This window comes from Rattus norvegicus, chromosome 17 (genome assembly GCF_036323735.1).
Source record: "Rattus norvegicus strain BN/NHsdMcwi chromosome 17, GRCr8, whole genome shotgun sequence".
Lineage (NCBI taxonomy): Eukaryota > Metazoa > Chordata > Mammalia > Rodentia > Muridae > Rattus > Rattus norvegicus.
Window position 1 is genome coordinate 80,769,658 of NC_086035.1, and position 19,152 is coordinate 80,788,809.

The 19,152-nt window shown below is 41.2% G+C and overlaps 1 long non-coding RNA gene across 1 annotated transcript in view; it reads left to right on the forward strand.

The window, feature by feature from the left end:
• The first annotated feature begins 7,811 nt into the window (after positions 1–7,811).
• LOC102548534 (uncharacterized) overlaps positions 7,812–19,152 on the forward strand; it is an 86,290-nt gene continuing 74,949 nt past the window's right edge. Inside the window, exons 1-3 of the long non-coding RNA XR_596865.4 lie at positions 7,812–8,175; positions 11,234–11,326; positions 14,149–14,294. This is a non-coding gene — a long non-coding RNA (uncharacterized LOC102548534). The remainder of the gene's footprint in view (positions 8,176–11,233; positions 11,327–14,148; positions 14,295–19,152) is intronic.

Below are 19,152 nucleotides of genomic sequence, written 5' to 3' on the forward strand. Positions count from 1 at the left end.
GGTTTTAAAATCTCCAGCCCCAGTGTCTCTCTGTCTCTCTCATCCGGCACACGGATCAGGTTCTAAGGGTCTCAGATACTGCTTGAGCACCAGGCCTGTTTGCTTCCAGACTTGATTATGGACTAACCCTCGAACACTATGAGCAAGTTCACAGTTAAAAGCTTTTTTTTTAGAGTAAGAGTTGACTTGTTCCCGGTGACTCTTTACAGTGATAGAACAGTAACAACAGCAAGAAACCAATGAGATTTGATTTATATGAATAAGAGGTTACATAAAGGAAGGAGATCCAAAGCAGCCACACCAGAGAAAAATCTCATCCTCCGAACTTTTGACAAAGATGTAAAAGTCTACACTAAAACAAAAGTGAGCCTCTTCAACATGGTGTTGGCAAAACTGGATATCCAGATGTAAATGAATAAAACTAGATCCATATCTCTCACCCTGCCCAAAAATCGACTTAGAGTGAATCAAAGGCCTTATTATCAGACCTGATTCTCTAAAACTATTGGATGTAAATATAGGCAATCATTTCAAGATGTAGCCATGGACAATGATTTACAAAAACAGCAAACAACAAAACAAAACAAAAGAAAACCTCTGTTGCACAGAAAACAGGAGCAGGAATTCACAAGAGAATTTTCAAGAAACTAAAAAGCTTTTTTTTCCTGTATGTCAAAGGAACCAATCTCCAACATGAAGACAACATCCTAGAGCAGGTGCGGAAAATCAGAACTCAAAAAAAATTAAACATAAATAAAACAAAATTAAACAAAATTAAATATAATGTCTAATAGGAAAATGGACACTGATTTGAACAGGTAGTTCTGAAAAGAAGAAATAAAAATGTCAGTTGGCTACTGCTATTACTCATGTGTAGATCAACAGGCAGGCATTCCTGAGGTTTCCATGAACTGACCGCAGAATTAAATGTTGCTTTTGATATCACTGCATGCTTAGGTCTTTCAGCCACCCACTCAGTGTGTGCACATGTACATGTGTGCATGTGTATGTGTGTGTGTGTGTGTGTGTTTATGCATGCATGCATGTGGGTGTTCATGCATGCATGTGCATTTGTGTGTGTATGTATGTATGTGATCCACCAAAGGTTCATGAATGCCTGACACTATTTTCATTAAATCCACCAGTCTTCCTGCTCTGCTTTACGCATGCTCTGTCTACCAAGGTGGTGTGACCAGTGACAGACATTTCCAGTGCTCTGAAATTATAGGGGTCCTGAAATTATATACGATAACCAACAGTCCGTTATTCAAGATGCAGAGGTAATTGGAGGCAAAGATTATACTCAAATCTACAGCCTTTTCCCAGACAGGGATACCCATTTCAACTTTAACGTTCACTAAAATTATCACGGACTGCATGCTTTTAAAACAGTTAAGCACACACAGGTTATAGAGAGATGTAGGATTACATTATCTGTTTTTTTTTCTTATAGCCCACGTTCTATGATTTTAATGGTCAGTCATTTACTGGTAAAAAACAAAGGTCAAAGGGATTCTTCGCAATTGGGTGAGCCCCTTTCAGAATCTATGGGGCTCTGATACGGTGGGTCTGGTGCAAGTTTTCCCAGACCTTCAAGGCCTGTTCAATACAATGGCTGTCCTTGTTCAACAGGTGGTTGATTCTCTTAACTCTGATTAACTCAAGCAGAATGCACGTCCTCTCAAAGATATGTCAGAAAAGGATAATCCTTAAAAGTCTCAGCTCTAAGGTAATTATAAATAACAAATTAAAAGCTAAGAAAATTCCATTTGCTCCACTGCTGAAAAGATCGTATAACCCAACATGTACACTTGAAGTAAATACATAGTTGGATTATTCTGAGTGGTGTTATTCCGATGCGTTCTGAGGACGTTGTCATTTAATCAGTTTAGGGTACTTGCTCCACTGCTCGCTAACCTTGTATGCAGGACATCCAGCCGGCTCTGCACAACATTTATTCTTATTAGCCATCCGTTTGTTTAATTCCCTTTGGCAGTTGTGGCTTTTACAGAATAGATGATGTGACTAATTTATGTTTTCCTAATTGGATGGATAAATATTCTTGTATATATTAGTTTTACACAGTGCCGGTTTCCAGAGAAACTCTAATAAACTAATTAAATAAGCCAACACTCAGTCCAATGGATGACTCATCCATCATTCGTCTGCTACTGATTCTAATGTCCTCTTGCTTCCCTACCATGCACGAGTTGGCAGGACACATAAGGAGGAGAAGCAAAGCTATAATGATCTTTTGTATTAGATTTCTTGTGACTGGTTGATAATTGATATTAAAGTGGTTGTCCCTTATCCAGAATATTTGAAGTCCAGATAGTCCCATATATCTGAAGATTTTCATGTACATAGATCTTTTGGAGGAGCATTTTAAAGAGGAAAATCATTTATGCTTTATGTATACCTTAACTGCATAGTTGTTTATTTTATATTATTACTGTGTCTGCATTTTAATGAGTAGTGCAGAAATGAATGATGAGCTTAGAGGTAGAATTTTCCTCTCATGATACCCATCAATATGAGAAGTAAAACTGGATTTGAGAACAGTGCTCTATGTGGGACTTTTGGGTTAATAGTGTTCAACCTGTAACAGGTCTGCCACCATTTGATGACGTTGCCACATGACATCTAGCCCTGGGTCAGTAATTTCCATGTCCTGTGGGGAGACAGACACCAGGGAAATCTGTCTGCCTCAGACTCCCACTCAGTTGAATGGAGCAATAGTGATCAAGGGGTTGAGGCCCTCAAATGTTAAGTTTGAGAGGAAAAACTGTGTTTATAACAGATAGGAATTGTAATTCCGCCCAGGCATAGTGAGTGGTTCAGGCCTACAATCCCAAAATTTAGCCAGCCTGGGCTAGTGAGACTCTGCTTCAAGCAACCTCCTCCTCCCACCCTCTACGCAAATGTACAATGCACGTGCGCGCGCGCGCGCGCACACACACACACACACACACACACACACAGGTGCATACACATACACACACACGTGCATACACAAACACACACACGTGCATAAACATACACACATACACACACAAGTGCATACACACACAGGTGCATACACACACAAGTGGATACACATACACAAACACACACGCAAATGCACATGCACACACACATACACACACAGGTGCATACACACACAGGTGCATACACACACACACAAACACACATGCAAATGCACATGCCCATGCACACACATGCACACACACACAGGTGCATACACTGGTGAACGCGCGCGCACACACACACACACACACACACACACACACACATCACACGATCTGCTTTAGACCTGTTGTGTGAGCATTTTATATTATCCAAATGTCCACAGTGTGTCATAACTTTACTTGCATGACTGTGCTTATCCATAAAACAACCGACCCCGAGAGTTTAAGGAGTCTTCTATTTTGTTGCTCAACCACATTCCATGGGTTATATTAAGAAGACGGAAAATATGGAAGTCCTGGTGATTGTTGCTATTATATACATTATCTGATGATTAGAGCCTTTAATTTACCTTCAACTGTGATAAGAAGCATCAACAAGTAGGATTTGCTTGCTTTTGTTGTCTAATGTACATACTTCCTCACCCTCGATTTAGCCTCTGGGTAAACCAGATTATAAACCATATCTGAATTTTTTTATTGTGCCTTTGACTTCCCCCACCACACAGAGCAAAGAACCCCAGGCTAGTCTTGGTGTTGCCATCTGCTGGCTGTGTTTTGAGATTCATTATCTGACTGGGCCTTTGAAGGTCGAGTTTGAAATAGACACCTCCAAGGACTAGCTTCCTGATAGAAACAGGCAACGGCCACTCCATTTTATTTCATCAATTTGGACTTCTACATCACAGCTGAAAACCGGAAGCATTTGGGTGTGTCCCGGGCCTGGTGCTTTTACTGCGCGGTTTTGGTCACCTGACATCATGGGCTGTGGCTGCTCATTCTGTTTCGGTGCTGGGCCAATAACATGCCGGGGAGAGCGAGGCAGGTGAGACAGAACTGTTGGTCGGCACCTGGAGGGTGGCCCCACTTGCCATGTCTTGAGGCATTTCAGATTATTCATGGCAGGTGTATCATAAGCAGCTCCTCGAACCATGCCAGGGTACTTGGCCATTGTAATTAAAGTTACATTATAGAAAGCCCCTGCTGTTTCCTTCTGGAAAAAAAAATCGCTGACAGAGCCCTCTGCAGACTACAATGACAGCATGTTCAACACCTCTGCATTTGCTATTCCTGTAGCTGCAAACACAGGCATCTTACCTTTACATTAGTCACGATGCAAATCAGAGAGTGCAATGAGAAGCCGCTAGAGTCACCGTGCAGGAGACAGGACGGTGTGCCTCCGGGTCAGAGGTTACCCTCTGTGGACAGTCTCAAGGAAAGGAAAGGGCAATTGACTTTTAAAAACCTCACAGGAGAAAGCCTTTTTCAGAGCATGGAGTCAACTCACATCCCGTTATCACGAGGAAGAGGGACAGAGGGGGAAAGTGGCTAATGCTTCGAATATTGGACTTCCAGTGTGAGGACACAGGAAGCAGTGGGACTCTGTGTTATGGAGAATCCAAGCATTTGGTGGAGGGCTATTTGTGTGGGATGCTCAGGTGCTTGGAAATAAGCGGCCATGTGAAATGGGTCCTTGAAGACTTGTAGTCATAGCATGGCAATGTATGACATAGCATGAGCAATGTATGGGACAATGCTTCAGCGCCCTAACAGAGCAGTCACACAAATCAGAAGTGACCAAAAGATAGGAGCTACGGTAGAGCTTGTCTCACTAAAAGCCGGAGTTCGATACTTTTTTTGAGTATCTAATGAGATAGTTTAAGTGAGATATTACAAAAACATGAAACTAATTGGAAATATTAAAGTAAGCATAGAGAAATAGGGACAGTGAAAATTCCTTAGTCCTGAGGTGTCCGTTTCCTGATCTTGGCAATGTCATCCAAAGATTTGTTCTAACTGTTCATTAAAAAATGTCTCACTAAGAGGCAGTGTTTAGTTGCCAAACACAAGCTAGTTCTCATCATATTAAGGAGGCTCAATTAAAAACACTTTCATATTTATGCCTAAAACAGAACTTTAAATTTTTTCCATAAACAATTTGAAATCCCTTTAAATGGTCATTCATTCCCATCAAAATACAAGGAGAGTTACTAGGCAGACTTATGGGATGCGCACACTTATGGGATGTGCACACTTATGGGATGTGCAGTCTTATGGGATGTGCAGACTTATGGGATGCGCACTGGGATGTAGGATGATGGGTTGTCGGCACATTGTAGAGGCTGAGAGCCCAGCAGTGCTCACATTTTGAAGCTGGGTGTTTGAGCAGTCTGAACCAGCAATGAAGACTTGGAAGATTTCTGGAAATGGCAAAAAAGACAAACACAATGCTCTTCTGTGTATGTGAATCAGGAAACTAAGGAACAATAACGTTGGAGAAACAAATACAGGAAACTGGATCACTTTGGGCTCAGCTGTCAGTGAAGAGAGAAAACTAGATGCTTCTAGATCCCTTTACTATTCTGTTGCTTAATCCTGGTTATTTTGTCAAGAAGTAATTGTCTCATAAATGGTCGTCACATGTATACTCACATGATGCACATGAAGACATTTTTATCCTTCAATGAAATGTCAAGCCTTTGTACTGGGAACGGCAAACGTGTGGTGCTGGGGTACTGTTTCTGCATCTCGATTCTTTAGACATTGGCTCACATGGGCTATTTTAAGATTATTTTATCCTTTTACATTTTCTTTTTAGTGGGGACAGGTGCACACATGTCTCAGTGTGCATATATAGAGAGAGGTCGAAGAACAATGGCATGAAGGAGTCACTATGTGGGTCCCCAGGTCAACCTTAGGTGTTCAAGCTTAATGACAAATGCCGGAATCAACTTGCTGGCCTTCTCGTCATAGCTTAAATTTTAATGCAGAATTTTCGGTTTGTTCCCATTGTATATGATGGATATACATTTAAAATCCAAACATACATTTAAAATTAATACCTACGAGCCTCCCATTCTGTCCTAGGAGGCAATGCCCAGTCTAGAGCCAATAAGACAGTAGCCTACATTACCTTCCTACGTCCCTACTCCTTTTTGAAAACCAAGCCACTTCGGAGATCATTTGACAAATTTATCTTTGCCTTCGTCCTTCCTTTACCCTCAGCATAATTCATCTACTCACTTTTAAGTCAAACTGTGATAACGATTGCAACTAAAGATCCATTATTTTAATTGACAAGTTTCAACAGCAGATTGCAATGTGCTGCTATTTTTGGTGACTTGTTCAGCAGACAGGAGTGTTTGGGGGCTCTATTAATAGTAGTTTTGGAAATAGCAGGTGAGCACCTCTACTTCTAGTGAGGAAGGAAGGGTGACTTTGGGGTGGAACAGGTTGGGAGTGGTAGAGTTCAAGGTGAGGAGCCATGACATTTAAAAGTAGAATATGAATTTCAATAGAAATGAAATAAACCCATGCCCTGAAGTGGCTTCACGATTTCTTAATCCCTCCCCTTTCTCTGTGTGTTCCGTAATGGTTTCTTACAAGCATTCTATACCCAGTTTTATTTTTCTTGTTACTGACTTTGGACTCTAAGCCACCTCTCTACAAACCTGTATAGCTTCAACAAGGATGGTCCCTCTGCTAGGTGATTTTCATGTCAGTGGCAGGACTAGTGTGTCCTTTTGCTCCTGGGAGCTCACATTTTGAATTATAACTTTACCTTTATTTAATAAGGATCCCTGCATTGCTAAATCTTGAACAGAGAAAATTCACTTTGATGCTATATTTCAAACCGTAGGAGGTCCAACCCCCACCATCCCCTCTGGCTTCTCCATCCATTTCCCTGTTTCCTCTAGGATCATTAGAACAGAGTGATTGAACTCTGGTTTCACTGGAGCTGGCATCCTGTGAAGTTCTTCACTATGGGGCTAAACATCTGCCTAGGTATTTCCGTGTTCTGTTCGGGCTGGGATATGGTGCTGCAGAGAATGAATATCCCACTAAACTTCTTGTTAACAAAACAGCAGCTTGACAGCTGGGAGAAGCAGACAATTGGCACCCTCCATGTTCCAATGTATTCTTAGCTCTTCTGCTCTTCTGTGGGAGAAAATTCTGCTGTGGAAATCTGAATGAGGACTAGAAGTGCAACATTAGTACGTATTTGGCATCTCTCACTTCAAGGAGCCATTAAAGGTTGCATGCTTGATATTAAGGACAGGAGAGTGTTGGAATATGGCTGCAGTGTGACATATCTTTGGGCATGAAGAACTGGGGCCACCTGAGTCAACATGATTTGACAATTAACTCAAGGACGATAAAACCTTAAATCAATGTATTAACTTACTGCTTGCTGCAAACCAACTTATCCAGATCATGGGGTTGATTATGCATGCAAATAGGTCTCCTTTGGATACAACAGAATGTTTACTTGATTCTGAATGTATTGTGAAGCAGAGCATAATGATGTTGGCATTTTATAGAGAAAGAGGCTGCTAACTTCATGCTGTGTAGGAAACAGGGAGGGATACATGAAGAGACAAGGAGATATAACCTCACAACGTGCTCTAGGTCTACCCCAGTCAACTGTGTCCTCTAGCTGCTTTCATCACTTCTTGACACTGATATCATATTATGACTCCATCAGAGAATTAGTCCATCTATGATGTCACTAAAGCTCTCACAACAAGCCAACCTTAATTTCTAGAGCCACCCTCACAGATATCATACTTGTGCAATTATTATTCTCCTAGAGCTTTTCCAACCTAATCAATTCAACAATCAAAATTCACCAGGGCAACTTCCCAAGCATGTATCTTTTGAATTCTCATTTTTGATGTGCTGAGTCATACCCATCTATCTGCATCTATCTATCTATCTATCTATCTATCTATCTATCTATCTATCTATCTATCTATCTCTTCTATCATCTAACATCTATCTACCTATTTGTCTGTCTATCTAACAATCTATCTATATTCATCATATTTCATCTATATTGATATGATTGCCAAATAGTGTCATTTTTAAATTATTTGACAAATAGCTTTGATGAACAGGTTTTCCCGTTCATCTATGTAGGAGTCTACAGTCAACAAGTTAGAGGAAGTAATGACGGTGCATTATTGCTGAGGGTGCTTAATAATACAAGGTTGTATTAATTTTAATGAACATTGAATTTATTTCTTTCATAAATTTTCATCTTATTATTCATAAAGTTTCTATATCTTAGCATTTTTAAGCATATGAGTACATCCGACTTCATTAAGGGTTTGTCTACAATGGAAAAGAATATATTCTTTAGAAAGCATCCAGATCAAAGGCATTGTGAAGGTGGACACTAATTAGCATGGCTAATCAGAGGATAACTATAACCTTGTTCAATTTTTATTATACAATGAGATTACAGAATGCTTAGAAAATTAATCCTTTTAATAAGGAAAAGACAATTTATCTAACCTCAACAATAAATGTATTTTTAAACCCACTCATAATTGAGACAGATAAAAGCAATTTACCTGCCAGGAAAGACACACTAATGACTTAATTTAACCTCCAAGAAGGTGTAAAAACATTGAGATTTATTATAATAAAAATCATAATTCTGAAACTAACAAGACTTCACATATATTTTACCACAAGGATCTCCATCCTGGTGGATTTTAAATATGGCATTCTTTCTCCAATAGCATTCAAAGGGAAAGATTCCCTTCAAATCTCTGGTAATCTCCTCATGTCTTCCCTGAGTTGTGATACTGTCCTCCAAGAATGGTTCTGATGACCATTCATGTAACTAATATCAGAAAAGGAAATAGACATTAATTACCTCACTCTGTATTTTGGGGTCTCTACATCTAGCATAGAATGGTATATCAATTGATCACTTAAATGATATTTTTAAAAGAATTCTGTGTATGTGTGTACATGTGTGTGTGTGATGACAATGATGTAGGCACATACATGCCAAGACCCATATGTGGAAGCCAGAAAACACTCTTGGATCTCACTCTTTGTCGGGCTCTTTGTTCAAGACAACATCTCTTTGTTTATGTTGGTGCATAGCCTGGGCTAGCTTGCCCATGAGCTTCTGGGGATTCTCCCATCTATTCTTCTGTCCATCTTACCATAGGAACACTACAAATGCATGCACATTCTCTACACTGCTTGGCTAGTACGTGAGTCCCAGTGATCCAACCCTGAGTCTCCACAGTCATGAGATAATTGCTTTAGCCACTGAGCTATCTCTCAAGCTTGTTAAATGTTTTTTCTTTTTTTGCTTGTAAAGGACTTATTTTATTGTTTTCTATTTATTTATTTATTTATTTATTTATTTATTTATTTATTTATTTATTCAGTCAGTCATTCAATTATATCTCAATGTCACCACCCCCAGCTCCTAGTCCCTATCTGACATAGCTTCTTCCTCCAACCATTCCCCTTCTCCTTTGAGAAGGGGAGACCCCCCCACCAGGTATCTCCTTACTCTGACACCTCAAGTCACTGCAGGACTAGGCATGTTTTGTCCCACAGCGGCAAGACAAGGCAACCCAGTTAGTGGAACAGAATTCACTGTCAGGCAACAGATTAGTTAGGGAGACAACATCCTTCCCAATAGCCACAGATAATATAAATGTCTTTTTTTAATATAAATGTTCATAAGTAGTAAAAATGCATAAATGGTTTCTTCATAACTAGTGAAAATTCACACAGGGTTTGTCCATGTGAGTAGAAGTCTATTTTTCAAAATTTATGAATCCAAATATTCAAATGAAAATATTGGTCGTGGACAGAGCTTTCCTTCCATGCCACTGTCTTCTAGTTACTACCCTCCCCTTGATCCTTGGTTAGCAATACTCCATCTCTGCAGGACTCCACAAGCAAGCTGACAGCTGGGTAATTCAAAGCCAAGACTTTAATCTATACCCCTGGGGGCTCACAGAAATATTATACTCATTTCTATTTTAGAATGCCAATTTGACCAAGAAATAAGCTCTCATTGAAATGTTTGGGATAACACAAATAATTTTATGTGGTGGTACCATTAAGTTTCCAAATATTTTGTTTGCTTTGTATATGTTTTTATGAATTTGTGTGTACAAATGTTTGTGTGTATATCTGGAAGTCTGAAGACATCAGGTATCTTCCTCGGCTGCTCTCCGCTTTAGTTTTTGAGACAAGGACTCTCGCTGAACCTGAAGCTCTCCCATTTGTATAGAATATCTAACCGCCAAGCCTCAAAGGTCCTTCTCTCTCCTCTTACCCAGTGCTGGGATTCCAAACGTATACCTAGCTTTTGATGTGGGTGCTGGGAATGACCATCTGACCTTGGGTCATCATGGCAAGATTTTTTACTGATGAACCCATCTTGCCTGCCTCATGTGTTTTTAAAAATGAAAGAATTGATGTTTAAATCCATAGAATAATTCCAAGAAATCTTGGTGCTAAAATAACACAAGCAATCAAGTAATTTCTATAGACTTATATAGACATGATGATCAGGTATAGAGATCACAACCTGTCTACACTGGTTGGAACTAGTCAGAACACATCATCCCAAATAACCTTTCATTGTAGAATTCATGGTTGACTTGTTTAATAATTATCTTGTTAATAACTTAATTCACCTCCTTGCTTATGAGTTATGAGATTATAATTTAATAAAATCTGCTTGTTGAAAACATCTACACACACACAAATGTCCTTCATTTATAAGTTGATTCTGGTCCTGGTGGCATTTCAGGAGTTACAAATCAAACCTTAAAGAAGGGATGTTGGAAGCTAAGGGAGTGAGAAGGCTTTAGTGGGTGTGAGTGTTTTCTGCACAGGTCTAGTTTGGATTCTGTGTCCTGTGTAATAACCTGGCACAGTGACATACGCCTGTACTCTCAGCCTCTGATGATGGAGACAGAAGGAACTTTGGGACTTGCGGGCTGCCAGTCTAACTCTGGGTTCAGCGTGGGACTTTGTCTCAAAGGAATAGCGTGGAGAATGGTAGAACAGGACACGATGCCCTCTTCTGTCCTTCACATGTGTCTACAGTTATGCACACATACATTCAAAACATACTCATATACAGAAAAAAAAGTAAAAGAAAAAAGAAGCAAAGAGTTTAGAACAAATGAGGTGATGATAAAGTGCCTACTCGGACACTCTAAGATTTTTCACTATCAGTTTTAAATAAAATTAAACTCTTAACTTGAATTTCACAGTTGCTATTCAGAATGCCACCACGAGACACACAAGGCCTTCAGATGCTTGCCTTTGGCCTTCATCTTGTACTTTGGAGCAGCCCTGATGTTCAGGTATTTCCAGGCATGTCTAGGTCGCTACAATTAGATCACAGAAAGCACAGCAGCATCAACCCCTCCTACCTGGTAATAGCTGAAAGAGAGACAGAAAGGAAGTATTGCGAGTCATCTGCATGTCTATGGATTTCCTTGTGAAGAAATAAGGGTGTGGTGTTTGCCTGGGGTCCTTATCTTATGGAAGAGACATATAGAATGGCAGTTTCTCTAATAATTTGCTTACTTGTGAAATCTCCAACACACAAAGTATTCTTTCTTCCTTTTTAACAAAAAGCATTTTAATTTTATGTATGTGTATGCGTTTATATGCACACATGTTCAGGGGCTTATAAAGGCAGAAGATGTCATCTGATCTCCTAAACCTAGAGTGAGAGGAGGTTGTGAGCCACCTGTCATTGGCGCTAGAAATAAAGCATGGATCCTCGGCAAGAGCAGCACTTGGTTCTTAACACACGAAGCCTCTCTCCAGCCCATAGACTTCCCTTCCTCTGCAGGACAGATGTGCTGTTCTATGAACATGGACTGAACACAGACTGGCTGTCTGACATCTTTCTCATTCATTCTAGGCCTGTGACCCACAATTAACCAAGAAAAGAACAGTACACAAGGCCCGCTAAGGATGTACTACACATCTTACACGTTATAATCCCTGGGTCCATACCCACATCTTTCTCTATCTTGAATGGAGGCTCTCTGAGACAGAGCACTGTTGTTCACAAATGTCTCTGTTTCCAAGCAGATTTATATTTTATATTAGTCTTGGCATTCTTACTCAATATTGCCTTCCTATATTGAAAGATGAGATATCTGTTCCATTCTACTGATTGATCTAAAAGTCTCTGTTAATAGCGTGCTGTTTCTACAGCTTTTTAGTAAATTTTGAAATCGGAAAATGTTCATCCACCATCTTGCTCTCTTCTTTCCACACCACGTTGGTTATTTAGGACCCTTGAGGGCTCATATGGCATTGCATGTGGCTTGGCTTTCATCCCCTGATTGGGTTTCCGAGCTTGGATTTGAATTTCTGGTTCTTCCCATTGGTCTATGGCTTTAAGTTTGTTTAGCAATGTTTGATAGTTTTCAGTGTACAATTGTTTCACCTTCTTAGTCAAATTAATTTCTAAATATTTCTTTCTCTTTATGCTATTGTATTTGAAATTGTTTTCTAAGTTTTCTCTTTTGCTTATTTACTGTTAGTATGGAAATAAAGATGGACTATAGAGCTTGTTTGGAAATCTGCTACTTTGTAAAATCGTGTATTGTCTCTAACATTCTGTGAAACCTTTAGGGTCTTCTGCATATAAGACCATGAATACATGAAAGTCACCCTGCTTCTCTCTCCAGAGTGAATATCTCTTCTTCCTCCTCTCATCCAACTGTTCTGGGTACAAATTTCAGGACCATTTTAAACAGGAATGATGAAATTGACATTCTTGTGTAATTCATGAATCGAATGGAAAAATCTTTAGTTTTCCTATTAATAGGAATGAAAAGTGTTTTCTTATATATGAAATAATATTTCATACACATATTAAAATATATGAAAGCCTTGTCATACATAATTATTTTCATATATAATGGATATATTGCAACATGGAAAGCATTTCTTTTTATCTGTAATATAGTGCGGTTTTGGTTATAGAAGCATATACAACTTTTAACTGCTTTTTCTCCATTAATTGGAATGATTCTGGAGCTTTCCTCCTACATTCTGTTAGTTTGGCATATCATACTGATGGATTTTTATATTTGGATCGCCCTTGTTTTCCACAGCAATGACTCCAATTGGTCACGGCACCACATCCTTTTAATTTGTTCCTGCATTGAGCCCACTACACATGGTGCCCCCATGATCCATGCACTGTTTGTGTGAGGGGGCGCCACAGGCTTTGGAGGAAGGCTGGGTCTCATGCACTATCTTGTCTTACTTGGGTATTTCAAGCGAAATAAATGACAGGATGGGGAGAAGGAAAGGTGAGGAAACAAAGGGAGAAGAGATAATGTACAAATGGGAGGGGCAGTAAAAGGAAGGGGAGGGGAGGGAAAAGGAAGAAGGCTGGAGGGAAAAGGAGGGGAAGGGGAGTGAAAGGGTAAGGGAGGAGAGTAAAGGGGTGGGGAAGGAGAGTCAAGGGGTGGGCAGGAGAGTGAAGGGGTGGGGGAGGAGAGTGAAGGGATGAGGGAGAGTGAAGGGGTGGGCAGGAGAGTGAAGGGGTGGGACAGGAGAGTGAAGGGGTGGGGGAGGAGAGTGAAGGGGTGGGGGAGGAGAGTGAAGGGGTGGGACAGGAGAGTGAAGGGGTGGGGGAGGAGAGTGAAGGGGTGGGGGAGGAGAGTGAAGGGATGAGGGAGAGTGAAGGGGTGGGCAGGAGAGTGAAGGGGTGGGCAGGAGAGTGAAGGGGTGGGGCAGGAGAGTGAAGGGGTGGGGGAGGAGAGTGAAGGGGTGGGGGAGGAGAGTGAAGGGGTGGGGGAGGAGAGTGAAGGGATGAGGGAGAGTGAAGGGGTGGGCAGGAGAGTGAATGGCTGAGGGAGGAGAATGAAGGAGTGAGGGGTAAAGGGTAGGGAGGGAAGCAGAGAGGAGGGAGGGGAAGATGTGGGGATGGGAAGGGGAGAGGGAAAGGAAAGGTGAGGCCATCCAGTCTTTGCAGACTGGTTCTGTGTTGGGAGCGTCTGCAGCATTTTCCTAGGCTTCTGACTTGCATGCTGCTGCAGACTTGTTTCCTTCTGCTTAGTCATCTTGAAACTTTTAACCATCCGACACATATTCATTTTTATTTTCTGTGTTATAAACGGTCTATGATCTTTTCTCCATTTTTTTCACTCAGATGAGAAAAAGTCTTCTAAGACAAGAGACCTGCCCACAAACAAGGTCAGTGGGGCTTGATGCTTCTCTTTGGTATCTGCCAGGATTTCCTGTGAACGCTCTGTGATGATAAATGGTCTTCACCAGTTTAGCGAATCAACCTCTAAGGTAAAGAATAAAGGGCTGGGGCCACACTTATGCAAATAAACCATTATTCAAGAGATGAAAACTTCCAATGCCTCTCAATAGCATGGAGAGCCCGCACTGGTTAAATCCTTTCCGTAGTAACCTGGATGAGTGGACAGAATAGGTGGATTGTGATATCTCCTCACCAACGCATCCCACACTACAATCTTAGCAAAAATCCCAGGACACCAAGCCTGTATTCAAGGATTGGGTAGTTATGCTCTCTTTCTTGAGGACCATGTATCTTCATCCATTGCTTAAAATTATTCTGCATAGCCTATTGGTCTCTTTGTTCACTTGTTTTCTTACCTGATTATTAACATCGGTTTGGATTCGTAGATATTAATTTTATACTTGAGTTATGATCCCATGATACTGATGCATTTAGCTCCAGTTATCTTAGAATTAGGTGTAGGAGACAGGTGTGTGTGTGTGTACACATGTGTGTGCGCGTGTGTGTGCGTGCATGCATGCATGTGTGTGTGTGTGGGTGTGTGGGTGCGTGCGTGTAGCTAGTGGGTATTATGTGGAGGTGCATGTCAGAGTGTGCATACATGTGTGTGCCTGTGTGTGGAGTTTGACTTGTGCCCTTTTCTATTGCCCTCTACCTTATGCATGAGACAGGGTCTCTCTTCAGCTCGGAGTTTGCCAGTTTGGTTAGCTGACTTAGCCATCTTGCTTTGGGGATACCCCATGTCGCCTCTGAAGCACTAGAATTATAGGCAGGTTTCCTGACCTCCCAGCTTGTTCACCAGAGCCTGGGGTCCACTTCTCACACCATCACAGCATGGACTTTACCCAGAGAGCCACTTCCCAGACTCCAGGAAGTGTTTATTTGGTTACCATGTTACTATGTCACTTCGGCAACAGCCCCTTCCCCCATTCCCCCGAGTCTGCGGGATTTCTTTTACTTTGTTTCTTCGTTTGCTTGCTTCTTCCTGTTTTCTTTCCATTTCATCTATTAATTTATTTTTTGCACTTGGCACTACAGACCTCTAGCAGATGCTCTGGGCTCGTCTTGCACACACACACACCACCGCCCCCCACAAATCCTAGAATCAGTCATTTCTGCAAGGATACTTGGTTCCTTTTTATTGGGAATTGACATTAGAAAGCTATAGAGTGTATGGATTAAAAATAAACCCTCGACCACCAAAGCCAGGAAACATATACATTGCAATCTGCGTAAATACAAATATTTATCATTGTCAGTACCTCCTGATGTCTCCTGTTACCACAGGGGCGACCGGTTTCTTTTCATGACTGATCTGTGTCTCCTTTTGACACATCATCTCTCCCAAGTTCATGAGAGAACCAATCTTGGCTTCTTTCCTGATGTGATGCCTGCCAAGAGTCTGAATGAAGTTATTATTTTTTTCCCCATCTCTTGGGTGTATGTGTACATACAGGTGCTGTGCATGAGGGCGTATGTGGAGGCTGGCGGTCAAACTCAGGTATGGTTCTTCAGACGCTGTCGCTCTGTTTATTTGGAACAATAAACCCCAGGATCCACCAGTTCCCACCTCCACATTTCTGGAATAATATTCACCTGCCACTCTGACCAGCTTTTCTCTTCCAATTAAAGTGATCTGTTTAAGGCAGGGTCCCGCTAAGGAGCCCCGATTGTTCAGAACTCACTATGTAGACCAGGCTGGCCTCAAACACACAGGAGTAAAGCCTGCCTTCCCCTCTGGAGAACTGAGATTAAAGGGGTGTTCCACCATGCTCAGCCACAACCAACATAGTTTAACATGATTGTGGGCATCTAACTCAGGTCCCCCTTTATGTCTGGCAAGCACTTTGTCAACTGGGCCAAACCTCCAGACTAAAATCAAAAAGTTTATATTTGGTGCATCCACTGGGTAAGTCAGGACCTTTGGTGCAGCCAATTTAAAAGAAAATGAATCCTTGTTTCCCTGTGGAATACATGTGGTGTTCTCCGGATCTCCAACTCTGCTCTTGCTTTTGTTTCCCTACACCCCCATGCTAGCCCCTTGTCAGGAAATACTGCTGAGTTCTCTGCTGAAATCTGTGATTCTAGAGTCAGATGCTAATGACAACAAGGTCATATTGCACGTGTCTTTAAACTTCAATCAGACTGAAGTCTGTGCTTTATTTCCCTGCTTCATCTACTCTCATGTTCCCTAACGCCTTTACTCCATTTCTCCGGATTTAATCAACTTTTAAAGCAAGGGTGACTGTTGCAACCCTGGGGTGTGAGAGTTGTCATCTGGACAACCTGGCCTAGCAGGGAAAGATTTTATGCTCACAAATCTTTCTGCTATGTTGCAACATACCACGCGGCTTTTGCTAATGTTGAAAGTAACAATGTGGTTTTTTTTTATCTAATTTACTAATGTGGAACAGGTTTCTTCTGAATCACAGTGGTGTAACCATTGACAACCAGGGCTTCGGCTCCTATTGAGTGTGAGTGCGTAGGATCAGGAAATAAAATTTTCTATCTAGTAGCTCACTATCCCAATTTAATCCTCATCAATCTTAGTGAATTAATTAGCAAGTAGTAAAACGATGCCATATCAGTAAATGTTTGTGAACGTTTATCTGCTCTCTTTAAATGCTGTTTTGCAAAAAACCATTCATTGGTGTTCAATCTGCCTTTCTCGCACACCCCATTCCTTGTGCTGGGACACTTTTAATGTGGTATGCACAGAAGAAATGGTAATTCCAATCATTCTGTCAGTCTCCCATCACCCAGCCACTGTCTCTTATTCATCTGCTGTCCATTTTTCCTCTCTAGAGCTTTCTCTTAGGCTTCTTACATGGGAGATGTTCAGCCCTGTAGAAGTCAATCTCCCCTTCCTTTGCCCTCTCCTTATAGATACACCCGTTGACTCTCTCTGTCTCTCTTTCTCTCTGTCTCTCTGTCTCTCTGTCTGTCTGCCTTCTCTCTCTCTCTCTCTCTCTCTCTCTCTCTCTCTCACACACACACACACACACACACACACACACACACGCACACAGAGAGACAGACAGACACACATACCTAGTTGTTTCAGCATTTCCTGCTCCTTTCAACATTGAAAAAAGCCTAAACTCTTTTGGTTTATGGAGAAACACTACAATTTTGAACTTTCATGTTTTGTCTTTTCTTCCAAGATTGTTAGTAGTTTGAGTTTGCATTCCTGTCCTTCTCACATAGTCTCTTACTGGAGTCCTGTGAGCCACCCTTTCTGCTCATCACTGAACTAGAAATATTTTTGCTCATGGTCACCAAGGGCCTTGTCATCAGTGTAGGGAAGAAAGCAAAAAAAAAAAAAAAAGCAAGATCTTTGATTAATATTTGATTAAGAATATATTTATGTATATACCTAATAAATAATCAGATTCTATTTTCATTTCTGTAACCAGTGATGCAATTATAGCTGAGATTTAAATTGCCTTTCTCTACTATCCAAGCTAATATCACAGCTTGCCACAATTCTTCACCTGGCGTAGAAACCTAAAACTTCTGAAGTGTCGGGGCTATTGATAAGGCTACACGAATCGGGTCTTTGCAGTTTTCCAGTGTTCTTGATGATCAGGATGGGATGGTAGCAATGAGGGGTGCCTTAAGGTTCCTCTGTACCTCATCCATGTTCTTGATCCCCATTGTGGGGCCGTGTGCAATTCCCTTATTCTAATCTAGATCAGTCACCCCAAGAACATGGCACTTTCCCTTTAAACCTGCTGTCTCTGAATGAGGAGCTGAGTGGCAAGGTGGAATTCCAGCTCTGCACAATGTAGGCGTGTCCTCTGGCAAAAGCACTCTCCACCCAGACCCATCAAAGTTTCATCAGAGCAGAAAGTCATGGGAACAGGAAGCACACAGTTTGCTAGGGATAATACTGAATGGCTTGATTTTTCATTTCTGTTTCTTGATTCCAGGACCTATGAGTCATGGTTGGAAGAGATCATTCAAGTCATAAAAGCCCTTGAGAGACCTTGCCCCAGCCTCTCGAAGTATTGGCACTTAGCTATCGGAGTAATGGCTTCAGATTGCCATTCAAGTCAGCCACCAAAGCAGCTATTTCATGGCTAGAGGAATATGGTGTCACCAGTGAATTCCACGGGAATGAGTCTATTACTATACTTCTATTGCGAACCTGTTTCTTGGCTCAAGCAGTATTCTATGTAACGGAGTATTGCAATAGTGATTTATGGTGTAATAGTAAATAAGGAATCACAGAAACTCACAAATAGTGGCTTTTGTAGAGCAAAAGTCTATTTTTGAAAGGACAAAACACGTTCCCTTCCATAATGGAAATGGTCTACTGTGGTGGTTCTCAACCTTCCTAATGCTGTGACCCTTTAAAAGAGTTCCTATGTTATGATGACCCCAACCATACAAATTATTTTGTGGCTACATCATAATTATACTTTTGCTACTGTTGTGAATGGTAATTATCTGACATGCAGGATAACTGATATGTGACTGTTGTGAAAGGTTATTTGTTAACCCCCCAAAAGGGTCATGACCCACAGGTTGAGAACCACTGGATTAGCCAATCCCTACTGACCTAAAAGAAAAAAAAATCACCAAGGGCCATGGTGCCATGGGAGGCACACATTGTTAGTGTCTGCTGCCCGCATGCTGGGTGCCCATCAGTGACTTTCATCTATTCTTTTCCACCTTTCCTTTCCTCCTTTCAGCTCTTCTTATATTCCCCCTCTTCTCAAATGAATGCTATCTTTGTCTTTGATTTTTATTGCCATATATATATATATATCCATAGATATATAATTGAAACATGTTTAATCCATTTTGTTGCCTGTATATTCAGAGTTGAGCACTTGGTGTTGAGTAATCAGTTTGGGGGAATCACCCCAGGGAGAGATAAAT